The following is a 13,674-nucleotide window of genomic DNA, read 5'->3' as shown; positions in this document are numbered from 1 at the left end:
TCCCTCCGCCACCCCTAACTCATTTCCCCCCCCGTTGTGTTTTGCACCGGGTTCAAGATCCAGCGAGACCCTTCATGAGACCACCAAAGAGACCGGGAAAAAAACTTCTCCCCTGTACGTCCGTTATGTTTTCAAAGTTTCCTTTCTCTCTCTCTCTTTCTCTCTCTCTCGTATTTCCATCTCAATTTCGGGGGAGTGATTTCTTTTTTCATCTCTTAGGCATCATCCGTATTGAGTTTGTGTCAGAAACACACATGTTGGCCTCGAGGGGTCTAATAAAATGTGATGAATCTCCTTTTTCAATGACCTGATACTGTATGTTCCTTAATCCTGCAGCTAATTCCAAAAGGGATGACTACTGCGAGAAAACCTTGTGTTGAAAAGTCAACAAAGACTTCTATTTGTCTTTCTTTTAAAGATTGTTTTTTCTTGTAATCTTTAACAGTCGTGGCTTTGGTGCTTTCTCCAGAAACGCGTGGTGGTCTTCCCCTTTCCGTCTTTGTTGTTTTCCTTCTGCATGGAGGTTGTTTTTATATAAACTATATCGCCAAAAGTATGTGGACACCCAGGCATTTCCCTTGCATGCGATTGTTGAGCATCTCATTCCCAAACCATTGACATTAATAGCTGCTATAATAGCCTCCACACTTCTGGGAAATCTTTCTTCAAGATTTTGAAGCCCGGATGCAGGAATTTGCTTAAATTCGGCCACGAGAGCGTTTAAGTTGATTTATTTGTTATGTGCATGTGTGTACCTTCACTGTACTTGGGAAAAGCCAAAGAACCATGAAGAGGAAAATAAAGTCTATCTAATCTAATCGAATGCGTGTACACTCTGGGAAGTTCTTCCATAGAAAATGTAGACACACTTATAGGATGACTCTTTTAGAAGGCCACACCTGCATTTATTCTAGTAAAAATCATTATATTCATCCTATTGCAACTATTAATTTCACTGTTTATTTTAGAGCCCGTCTTGTCGGCTATGGATACAAGTTGTTTTTTGTGGTATTTTTCCTGTTTGTCCTAATTGCACTGATCAGGACTAGTGCTCCTAATTCCATTGTATTCTGTACAATGACAAGAAAGACTTTCTATTCTATTTATGGACCTGACCCAGTCCATCATCATGTCGAAACAGGAAGAGGGTTCTCCCCCACACGGTCGCCACAAAGTGGAGCCGCATTTTGGGTGCTGTGTCAAAACATTTCCATTATTTGGAACCAATATGCTGACCCCAATCCGTGACAAACAGCCCAGAAGTACACAGACGTCAGGCTAGAGCGAAAAAAGAGAGCAGTGTTTTTTTTTTATCTGACGTTGAACCTCTTGATAATGTATTTTCTGGGCGCTCTTATTACAGAGGAACGCTCACAGTGGCATAGTTCAGCCGTTCAGAGAGCAGGGACCCACATCTCAGAGAGGCTCCACGGCGCTGAATCACTCTTCTGATTACTCACACGCGGAGAACAAGTACAGGCTGATTCAGTCCGCGACACTGAAAACCTGGTTCAGTTCAGGGTGTTTTTATTTTCGGCATCCCGTGGTGCACATGCAGCCCAGCAGATGAAAGCCACGGGCCCTTTTCTCCCCTCCGTCTGTAACGGCAGCACAAGCAGCTCTTTCTCTCTGTACTATACTCACATCCATTTTTGGCTCTGAAGCCATAACTGGAAACATTTTCAGACTAATTACCTGCAGCAACGAGACATAATTTATCATGGGGCTGAATGTAATTATTATAGGGCGACTTACTCGGCAATTACATGAAATAATCCACTTGCTTTATAATTATGTTGATGAGGGTTTGTAATGGAGAACATTTTCGAAGCTGGCATAAAAGAAACATCCACTGGTCTCGTCACGAACACTGAAGCCGGTCTGAAGTCAAGTGTTAGACATCATCAAAATGTACAGTTCTTTTTTTAAATAAACCCGGTTTAATATCTGTGCGTCAATGCCGCTTGTTGATTGGTTGCTCAATGCAAAGAGGGCGGGTCTTATCTGGTCTGAGCCTGTCAGAGGCCAGTGCCAGAAAAAGGAAAGGAAAACAAATGCAAGAAAGCTGGCGTGCTGCAGAGTTTTGGAGAAAAAAAAAGACCCTGAAGTAGCGTTTGGTTTAGTTTCTGTCTATGTGCATATGCAAATCTAATGAACTGAAACAAACGCCAAGCTTTGACGTAAATGTCCGGCCGCAACCTCTGGGTCTGAAGAGCGAGGTCATGCGGAAGGGCCTTCAACTTGCAGTCAGTCTTATTGCAGTCAGGCCCTGAGTGGCAAAAAGAAGTCTGATTGTATAGAAGTCTATGAGAAAAGGTCTCTACCGCTCACTTGATTCCTTACTAAAATCACCAGTTTTAAGTCAATAGAGCGTCGAGTAAGTTATGCTCCCATTTAGAGAATGAAATAAAATAGTCCATAAAGTAGAGTACGCTTTAGGTTGTGGCTTAGACGTTTTGATTGACAAAACCAAAATGGCGACGGCCAAAATGCCGTCTAGCCTTCAAAATGGCACCCCACAAATCAATAGATGACATCACTGCGACTACCTCCACTTACCTCTGTGGTTGATGCCAAAAGCTGACGTGACGAGTGAAAGAACACCTCGAGAGAAGACCCCCAGCAGGAGAACCCTCCCTCCAATCCATGCAGTGACCTTCAGCTACCTGCTGTGTGTACAGCCTTGGTCAAGGTGCCATCCATCTTTCATTCACTGCAACTGAAGCCAGAGCAGCTGACACACTCAAAAATGTGTTTCCTGTTTTCAGTTGAGCTCCAATTGGTTCCAGCAGACTCTCAGAGAAAAGTTTTCCCTTTGCCGAACTCTCACTAGTGAATTTGCATCGGCAACCAATACAACGATGCTGTCTTGATACATCTCGTGTTTGGAGATGTCATTATTCCAGCTGTGTGCGTCACATGGTTTTGTTCAGGGTTACATGAGCAGAATACAAATCATTGTTTTTAACTGTAGACCAATGACTCCACCACTGGCAACATTCCCGGCTGATGGCTTTCTTTGCTGACCAGCAAAAGTCAATGAGACCTGGAGACATGAGCTATAGGCCTAAAAGTTGAATATGTCAAACTTTTTAAGTTTGTCAACCATAATGTTATCTATTGGAAGTTCACATCAGATGCTTGCTGTTTCTTGTGATCTTTCTTGATTATGTCCAGATTTTTTTTATTCATGTAAAGTTCTTGTAATACCGCTTGTGGTTAGGACATTAAACACTGAGACGTCTGGGAGACTTTGTTAATTGGATTTAGTAGAAAAACAAGTTTGTATTCCTTAAACTAAAGTATCCCAGAAAATGTTACGTTTTGTACCGAAATTGGCACCAATATCGAACAATTTCAAAATGATAGCGCTAACGGGAAGAGTGGTCCCTTGTATTACCGTCAACGTAGCCACGCCTGGTCTCTGAAATCTCCATCTGAGCTCGGCAGGAGAACATCTGTTGAAATCAGACTCTTGTCTGCTAAGTCTGCCGTCTTAGCGCACGACCACACAGTTCAGCATCCAGGAAGCTAATCCGGCGCCTGGTCTTTCTCAACCAGGATTTCTGCAGGTGACAGACAATCTCACCCTCACAGATCCGTCTGCAGAGTGCGGCTCGCTGGAATAAAAGCTGCCTCCAAACTGCTAACAAGAGCGTTCTGCGGCCGAGTGAACTCACCCAAAACGCAGCATGTCGCAAATAATTCAACACAAACTACTAACAGATGCGGGGGCACAATATAATCGTCATATGGATGCGATTTTGAACCAAACCCAACGTTTTAGTATATCCTGTTTAAAGCAGCGCTCTGCCCAAGTCTGAAACTATGCAGCAGCGATAATAACAATAAGCAGAAAGCCGAAGATTAGCCGTGACAAAATGTGTCCCTCACCCTGTGAGCATTAGAAACATTTCAGAGATTATATTTCAATACGAGCTATACGCCCACTCAGCATCTGAGACCGTGTTACAGGCCGCTAAGTGAGCATCACAGGCTCCGAGCGCTGATGTGTCGTACATGCAAATGCTTTCCTACGTGAGCCAAAGTTGGAAAAATTGAGAACAGAGTTTTATTTGTTATGATGTGTCTGATGGGTTCAGGGCAGGCCGAGTGGTGGCACACATGAGCATTTGTTTTTGAAAAAGAAGGATTAAACTCAATACGACAGTATCCATTAGCTTCGGTGGTTGTTCCAAAAAAACAAAAAGAATATTCAAGTCGCTAAATTAATTCAAGACAAAGCTTAGAAATAGCAAAATAACCAAAAGTTCTGATCGGCTGGTTTATAGCGATGCTCCCAGGTAATTAAATGACCTTTTACTGTCATGTACAGACGTGCGTACATTTAGTTTGCAATGAATACATTCATTTTGAATCACTTGCCAATTGGTAGAACTGACAAATGAACCAGGAGACTTTTATGGCTCTGTAGTGCTCCAGTGGCTCACCAGGGTCACATGAGCGCTGCTGGCCGCTGCTCCACCAACATCTGTTACTCAATGGATGTTCTCGTGGTGGTTGGTGATATCGGGTGTTCTTGGCTTTTTAAATCCATATTTTACTTTTTTTCCTTCTTTTGTGGACAGTAAAATCGCCATTTCAGCCAAGATAAACCAATAATTCTATCCTCACATGAAATACAACAGCACTGATAATTTGTTCAAATACAATATATCTATATTTGTTTACGCTAATCTGAAAAGGATCTCCTGTGGCCATGCAACATTTCACTTTGGGCAGAAGACAGAAGTAGCATAACCTTCTGACTGGAAAACGTCTGAGGGAGGAGGACGACTATCTAACTGTGACTTGTACTGGAAGTTAACCAAATAGTTTTTTATATGGTTACTGGTTTTGGAAGGCATTGACAAAGAATGTCATCCTGACAGTATGTGGCACTAGGTAAGAAAAAATGCTGACATGGGTTATGCTTCCATTTAGTATGAAGTACTGGCTGATATTTAGTTTGATCAGAAGCTGGAAGCGGGGTGGAGGGCTGACCTATTACAAAGGGCTGTTATTGCCATAACCTTGATGATACAATCTCAAGCTCAGACATGAAAAATGTTTTTTTTCCCTCCAGCTCTGATGCTAAACTTCAGTGTATGCTCGCCAACCACATGGCCTATCATTTCCCATCTCTCTCTTCTTGCCTTTTTTCCTGACACGTTCCACTCTAATAAAGACGAGACGCCATAAAAAATAATCTTTAGAAATGTAAAAGTGAGAGACGAATAGAGTGTGATCATGGTTCATAAAGCACACAGGCAGTAAAAGGCACTCAGGGAAGGCATTTAACGCAAAGGAATTCTGGTATCACTGCAAGGCCTTTCAATAAATCACACAGCACACCGGGGCTGACCTCCGAACACATAAGGGCACGCACACAAACATGTAGCAGCGTGTGACACACACACACATGCACGCAAACACACACAGACGCACACACACCTACAGTGCTTGTATATTGGGAGAGGTAGCAAAAAATGCTAAATGTTCATCATATAACTTTTCCCCTACTGGAATCCCAACTACTTACGGGAGACACATCAAACGTTCTTGAGAAAACATCTCTTCTCTCTCTTCTCTCTCTCTCTCTCTCTCTCTGAGGGGTGCATGCTGGGAGACTATGATGTGGTTTTGGAAGTCCAGTAGCGTCTCTGGTATTTGTACAGTAGTGGACATGAGGCTGCGAATACAGAGACTTCAAAGAAAATCAGATACAGCGGCAGAGAGTGCTGTGAGAGTCTGGAGCCCACGCTCTCCATGTCCCGCAGCAGACCCAGATGTTCCGGCCAGACCCAGAGGTTCTGACCTCGACCTCGCTGGGGTTTTGATGGAAGAACTCAACCCTCATCCCAAGCTTTTAATACCCAGGATGACAACGATGCTATTACGGGAGCGATGGGGACATGAAAGATCTCTTCTCCCTCCAGAACTTTAACTGCTGCCCGTCTGGAGGGACATGGAGGCGGCTGCTTTCACCCTGCGACCAGGTGTGTGTAGGCTGGTATAGTGTGTGTAGGCTGGTATAGTGTGTGTAGACTGGTATAGTGTGTGTAGGCTGGTATAGTGTGTGCAGGTGGGGGGAAAAGAAAGAAGCTTTAAGAGAGAGCTTCATTGTTCCTAGTTGTTCAGACTCAGAGCCACAAATCTGTCACTGGTCAATTTCTAACGCACCTCCACCAGCATCGCCTCCACTTACTTGAAAGCACAAAAGGCCCCCAGTTTTAGCTGGAGGAGGAAATAAGAGACTTCTGTGGTGGTGTGCATACCATTGGTTGTCTCTTTCGAAAACATTCTGAATTATTATAAATACAGGGCACTGCAAACCGTACAATAGGCTTTGACAGTTAATATGGGCCATAAACCAACAGTGACATTTATTTTATTAATGCATCATACTGCTTTTGTATTCATATTTTTGGATTGCAGTGGCAATATGTATATACATCATGCTATTAAAGCTCATTGATGTTTTTCTCTTACATTTCCTCAGGACAATAACGAGCGCTTCATTGACACTATATGATGTTTCACGGTGAGTGAAATATGTAAAGCCGGGTTTTTTACAGCTGCACCGTTCCATCAGATGGAATCATTCCTACAATTAGCCCGATTTATTTGGCGTTTTAAGAAATCCTGGCATCGCACTGGAATGTTAAACTACGTTCTGTGGGTTGGATTTTGATTTGTGATGATTGGGGTTGGAGAGGTTAACTGTTTGTGTCTCCGCGTGTGTGTTAACATACTTTGGCAACACAAATCACAGATTCCATGTTGATTTTTTCATCAAGTTAATAAAGTACCACTGGAATACACAGAGATGAATTGTGAGATGCTGCGTCTTTAGAAAACCAAGAAAGTTAGTAGCCACTCCCAGCCAGAGGTCAAAGGTCAGGTCCTGTGTGTGTGAGTGTGTGTGTGTGTGTGTGTGAGTGAGACTGAGTGAGAAAGAGAAAGAGAGAGAGCTGCGTGAGTTATAGCTCAGGTTTCCTTCCCTGACTCCCCATGCAGCTTGGCCTGCACACAATGTGTTGAGTGACCTCTAAAGGGTGGCCCTGTCACCCTGATGAGTATGTACACTATACCACACACACACACACACACACACACACACACACACACACACACACACACACGCGCACAGGAAACAATTAGCAGAAAAGCAGGAAAGTGTGAATCTCCACAGGAAAACAGTAAACTTGTGATATTTAAAAGACAGAACCTCACATCGCAGACTTCCACTACGCTTCGCCTCCTCTGGGCTGCGCTGTGTTGATTGCTCTCCATCAGTGCTCATTAAAATTCCTGGGGGAGCCGTGTGATAAATATTTACGCGGCTGAGGACACACTCCACACACACTCCAAACACACTCGAGCGGCTGGATCTAACTGCCGATAGTGTTAAGTGCCCAGAAGGCTCTGGCGTTGGGAGAGATCCGCAGCCCGTCGCGCGGTTGCATACGTGAGGCGTTTACTGTCAAGATAGCGGGAGGAGGGCGTCGATTTACGGCCGTTAATCAAGCTTCAGATTTGAGTTGCTCTGTGTGTGCGTGTCCAAGGATATAGTCTTTTAATGTGTGAAGTTTATGGAAATGAAGAGGAAAATATCTCACATTTGCACATCTGGATATAAACACATTTGCAGACACACACACACACACACACACACACACACACACACACACACACACACACACACACTCATACACACACACACACACACGCCCACAGTGTAACCACAGTGGAGCTGGACTCCTCACTACTGTTCCACTAAGCTGTTGCCGACCCCCCCTCCTCCTGTATTCTATTATTCCTGCGGACGGGAAACAGATCATAATTCCTGGAGTCAGCAGAAAGTTGCAGACTGAGAGAGTGAGAGACGGAGGGAGGGAGGGAGAGAGGGAAGGGAGGTGGGGGGGGGGATTCAGGTGACTGTTCACTTACACTGAGGTCAAAATAAAACTGTGTTAAGTCATTTCCAGTGAAAAGTGAAATGTGTGTTTAGTCTGTTTGCGCATTTGTATAATATAGTTTGGGTGAAGCAGAGCCCTGTGTGTGTGTGTGTGTGTGTGTGTGTGTGTGTGTGTGTGTGTGTGTGTGTGTGTGTGTGTGTGTGTGTGTGTGTGTGTGTGTGTGTGTGTGAGAGAGAGATGAGTGTTTTTTTCTATCAGCCTCTGAGCGTTTCATATTTCCGGGGACATCAAAGGCGAACATAATGTCCCTTCTTTAATCTTTGAACGACATTCTTTACCATCATACTACAGAAAGAAAGAGAGAGAGAGAGAGAGAGAGAGCGAGAGCGAGAGAGAGAGAGAGAGCGAGAGAGGAAAATGTCATCCCGTCTTATCTTAATTGTTGTGTAATCTGTCTGGTCTGTCTGGGCTTTGACACCCAGCCTCCGCATTTAGCTAGATCATTTTCATCCACTCCAGTGAATGAAAATAACAACTTTCTCACCAGAATCAATGCTAACATGGCTAAAAAACATACTTTAGAAGAGGGCATTCCAAGACTTATTATACGTATTTTTGTTTGATCTTTTTATTGTTCTGCAGACTGACACCAAATTGCCCTTTATGGTTACTCAATGCATTGCCTGTGTGTGCATGTTATCCATTGTTGTCCATGATAAAACTATGAGTCTCTACCGACTGAGCTCTGCATGTGGGAGTGACTTCGCTTCAGATGCTGCTTTTCAAAAGACACGGCAAATATATTTTACGAGAAGTCATACTTTTGTGAACCTCGAGTCTTTGGAACACGGACCCCACTGAGACCAGTCATTCCCAGTCAGGTCCACTGGGTTAGATCACTGGGGTACACTGGACCTGTTTGACATCCTGTTTGATTGCTGAGGTTGCAGAGGAACCTTGTAAAGCTGTGGTTGAACTACAATAAACTACACAAATATGTTAGTTTTCTCCAAAATATAGTAAATCTGGATTAGCAATAAGACCTATACAGCAATTTTGCACTACAGGAGGCATAACATTTGTTAAAAGCGAAATGTCGTTCAAATCTCCATTTTAAATTAAATATTGCGATGCTGCAGACATTTCATGGAATACACATCATATTCCACAGACTTACGAAATCATCTTTGTTTGGTGCAAATTACCGTTCCCTCCAATATCATACCGCGATTGCAAGATGAGTCAAAGTACTGGCGATTAGAATTATTTTCAAAATCCAGGAGAAAAATGTGGACAGATATTGATGATACTGTATGTATTTTGCATTTAATATCTTTCACTGTTCTTTTTGCACTTCTGGTCAGATGCAAAACTAAATGTCGTTGTCCTAGTACTCTGTGCAGATTCAACTTTATTGTCATTGCACACACACACACACACACACACACACACACACACACACACACACACACACACACACACACCTCTGCGGTGTCGGGGTTAAGCGAGGTGGTTCCACACCAAATGTGCCGTCTGCGTCTCTCAGCTCCCAACACACTATTTATTAGTCTCTCGCTCTTTTAACCTCAGCTGACATCCCTCATTCTCTACATCGCTCAGCGTGTAGAGGACTGCTTTGTTGTGTGTATATATATATATATATATATATATATATATATATATATATATATATATATATATATTCAAACGCTCCAAACACAGTGTGGATCAAGCAGTAATGTGAAAGACGTGATCAAAGCATTACACTATTTTATATTTTTCAGAAATTTAAAATACAGTAGGTTTGGGTTCTGATGAGTGTCTCCAATATAGATTTTTCTTCTCTTTAGCATCTTTTGTTTCTACTATTTTTGTTGATGTATAAAAAATAAAGAAAAAGGTCAGGGGTTGCAGGACAACTCTAAAGGTCCGTGAGACAATTAACAGTTTTTTAACAAGTTTTTCATCTAACTTTGTCTTGTTTTCTATTAACATTAAACAATAAAAGAACAGAAAATGTCCATCATTGGCTTGACAGAACATTTCCTCAAAGGCTAAAGCATTAAAACTTCAAATATTGGTGATAATCTAATTTACATAATCCAAACAAACGGCTGCATCGCTTACTTCAAAAACGTCCTTCTTAAACATCCTTTTCGCAACAAATTGAGCCTTTAAGATTCCTAGAAAATGATCAAACTCGAGCGGATTCATATTGAAAACAATGTTAAACTCACAAACAGATTAAATGTGCGTTCCTCTAATCTCCGCACTTCTCCCAAACTATTATCCTGGGGACCTTTTCTTCTCTGGAAAGTGGGTCTCTCTTTGTTTCCGCAGCGACATTGCTAGACAGTCGGGGCTTAAGCATCTCATTGTTGAATAGAAAGAGGGTAGAAGCAGCCGGTATAAAGACGGCAAACGGGAGGAAGAGGGAGGCTTGACTGGGCATGCCCATCGGTCCTGGGTCAATGGATTTCAATCCCTGCTCACTTCCCTTCTTCCCTCTGCCGTCTCTATCCTGCCACACCGGCGTGGAGCGGGACAGGGGGAGGAAAAGCCCGGTGTTGGTGTTGGTGTTTGGGGGGGGGGGGACACATGGGGGAGGAGGGAACAGTCCTCTATAGGCTACATCTCCTCCAGAACGGCGTTTCCTCTCCAAGCAGCATTCCTCGTTTTATCAGTCCCAATAATCTGCCGTTCTCATCGTGCCCAAACAGGGAGAGCCAGGACCGGAGAGAGTGTGAGTGTGCCTCTCTCTCTCTCTCTCTCTCTCTCTCTGACTCTCTCTTTCTATGTCTGTTGGCTGGTGATAGAGTGATAAAGCCGGGAGAAAAACAGTGAGCTGTCTGTTGCGTAGAGGAAGTGGTCGCTCCGTCCTGCAGACAGAGCAATGCTCCAAAATCCCAGAAAACCTCGAAGCGGGGAGGTGAGAGAGCGGAATGCAACTGAACACACTCGTGCTTTAAAGTGTTTCCATTTCCGTGTTATACTTCATTTCACAGGTAAATGTTGTACTTTAAACTCCACAACAATTGTGATTACCAGATACTTGGTATTGAAATATGTTTCATGTGAAGATCTAAAAATAAATTAAGAACGGTACTTTATTAAACAACAAAATACAATATGAAATAGGTGAGGCAGAAATTAGAGGAAGTGAATTAGTCAGTTAAATGGGAAGTTAGGGTAAGGTAATCTGTTTGTGGGAAACATAAATCACAGACCGGTTGAACCACCATAATTGCCACTGTGCCACATTTCCAGTTTTATTGTGCTCATGAGGTGCCATTAGTGACGATGTGGGAGCGCTCCCTTTCTGTTTTACCATCGACAGTGGTTTAGATAATCCAACTACAGTTGTTTACAACCTGTCTAATTGTATGCTTGTGTTTATTGCCCAATTCAATCTAAGACTTTTTCTTTTCACAATTTTATTGCAGGACTTTTACTAGCGCTTTTACATTCTGGTGCCACGAGTTTTGAGTAAGTAAAATATATGAATATTTCCTCCTCCACCACAGCTGCAGCAGTGGTGGAGGGGGGAGGAGGAGCAGGAGGAGAGGGGGGTGGGGGGGGGGGGGGGGGGGGCACAGTACGGACAAACGAGCTCCGAGAATGATTGAGTGAGAAATAGAAATAAATTGAGCAAGAGCCAGAGAGTGGGAGAGAGAGGGAGGAAAGAGGTGGGGGAGAGAGAGAAGGAGAGGAAAAGTATTGCGACGGAGCAGCCTTAGGGTTACAGGAATGTGGGGGCTCCTGAGTTCAGGAGAGTGTGTGTGTGTGTGTGTGTCATATGAGTGTGTGAATACTGGGGCGACTGAAGGGAGCAGCCCCAGAATTAATTACCCAATCAAGATAAGAAGCCAGGGAAAGACATTAGAGAGGTCACACTACAATTAACCTCTGAGTCTAAACCTCACACACACACACACACACACACACACACACAGACACACACACGCGCGCACACACACACACAAACACACACACAATTAAAAAGTCATAGAGCTGGAAGTTCACTGCAGAAAACGCGGTGAATGAAAGTCACAGTTCGATATCACCTTCCAGCACCTACTTTAACTGACTGCTCAACCCGATGCGCTTTTATTTTGAAGCATTTCCTGTATTCTGTTATTTTTGGGGAGGTATAGTGAATCTACCTGTCCGGTTCCAGAAACCCTGGCAGAGCCGGCTTGTTTACAGTGGGATATTGAGTGAGTCGGGGGCTCGAGTGGAGTGGAGTCGGATGTGGTTCACACATTCCACCAGAGACTCAGATTACACTGCAGGAAACACCGGCCCTGCAAGACACACACTGCTTGACTCTGTGATTTATAAACACACCGCTCTAAGGGACACACACACACACAGACACACACACACACACACACATTAAAATCTCAGCGACTCGCTCTGAGCCGGTGCTACACCTCCATCCCTCGCTCACTTTCCTCCTTTCCTCTCCTTCCTTCCTGCCTTTCCTGTCATTCTCAAACTCTCGGCTCTGCTTACGTTTTCTCCTTCTGTCGCTGATCACAATGAAGACACCAGAGGGATGACATCATCTTTAGTGGACATCGTTTCATATATTCAGTAGTAGGCGTCGCAAATATTACAGCATCCTAAAAAAATTATCAAAAGGTAATTCAAATGACCATAAATTCAACCCAGGCAGATTGACATGTTATCATAAGCAACAGTTGCAGTATTCTTCTTCTTCAGCTGTATTTAAATAGAGCTTTTTATTCACTAGTAACTAACCTCAATCTGTGTAAAGCAGACCAATCTGAACACTTTCTGCCCATACTGCCTTCATTTAATCATTCTCTAGGGAGATTGTCTTCATTAGAAAATTGATTGTATTGGTCGTTTGCATCATTTCATATTTAAAACTACTTATGTTTATCAGTTTCGTAAACATGATAGGTGCCACGTTCCAGTATCTGAGTAATATCCTGACAGAACTGACGCTTCAGTAAAAAGCATGACAGTAAATAAAGAAGGATTTCATGAGTTCAATGCAGAACTGTATTTTTTTCCTGGTTTTTCAAATGTCAGAACGCTGGATTTAGTGCTATTGTTTTGCAATGTGAGCTTGTTTCCCTGCACAACAGTGTGAAGCTAGCAGCTTTTCTTAAAAGTGCAGGGTTGGGTGGAATGATGATATACTGAGGCAACACATATTTGTAAGTGGTTTGGTCTCCACAGTTTTTATTCCTTTCCCTTGTTGCACATCAATGATCAGGACTCTATCCGGCAGTATTGCACTGACAAGAGTGTTGGAACAACCTTCGTTTTCGAGTATTTACACGGACATTCCAACTTTAAATGAACATTTCCCAGCATCGTAATTTGCTGCGTATTGGTATTGCAAAATCTATTTCCTGATGGAAGATATTATCCATGTTGCCCGGACGAGGGGGATCATGTAATAACATTATTATTGGGGTAGGGAGCAGCAGGCATTATGGGAAATGTAGTCTAAACACTGATGTTCAAAAAAGCTGCATACAGAACCAGATAAACCCTTCAGGAACTAAACTACATTTGTAAGAATGATTCATTTTTATTCTCTGTCTCATAATCCTCACATTAGAGCCCAACATTCAAAACAGAAAACAGCATCACTTATAAAAATCTCAGCGCGGTGAAGCACAGCACTGGTCCAAGTTCAGCCAAGGGGTTGAGGTCTGAATCGCGGCCCAGTCCCCTCCCATTCGCTCCCATCTGACAGTCCACCGGCCGTGTT

General features: G+C 43.2%; 1 protein-coding gene across 1 annotated transcript in view; it reads right to left on the bottom strand.

Moving 5' to 3' along the window:
- The window catches only part of gmds (GDP-mannose 4,6-dehydratase), a 138,363-nt gene that overhangs the window by 2,122 nt on the left and 122,567 nt on the right, over positions 1-13,674 (bottom strand). The window lies entirely within an intron of this gene.

This window comes from Taurulus bubalis, assembly GCF_910589615.1.
Source record: "Taurulus bubalis genome assembly, chromosome: 7".
Lineage (NCBI taxonomy): Eukaryota > Metazoa > Chordata > Actinopteri > Perciformes > Cottidae > Taurulus > Taurulus bubalis.
Note: the sequence above shows the minus strand (reverse complement) of the source record. Positions and strands in the feature narration are given on the sequence as shown.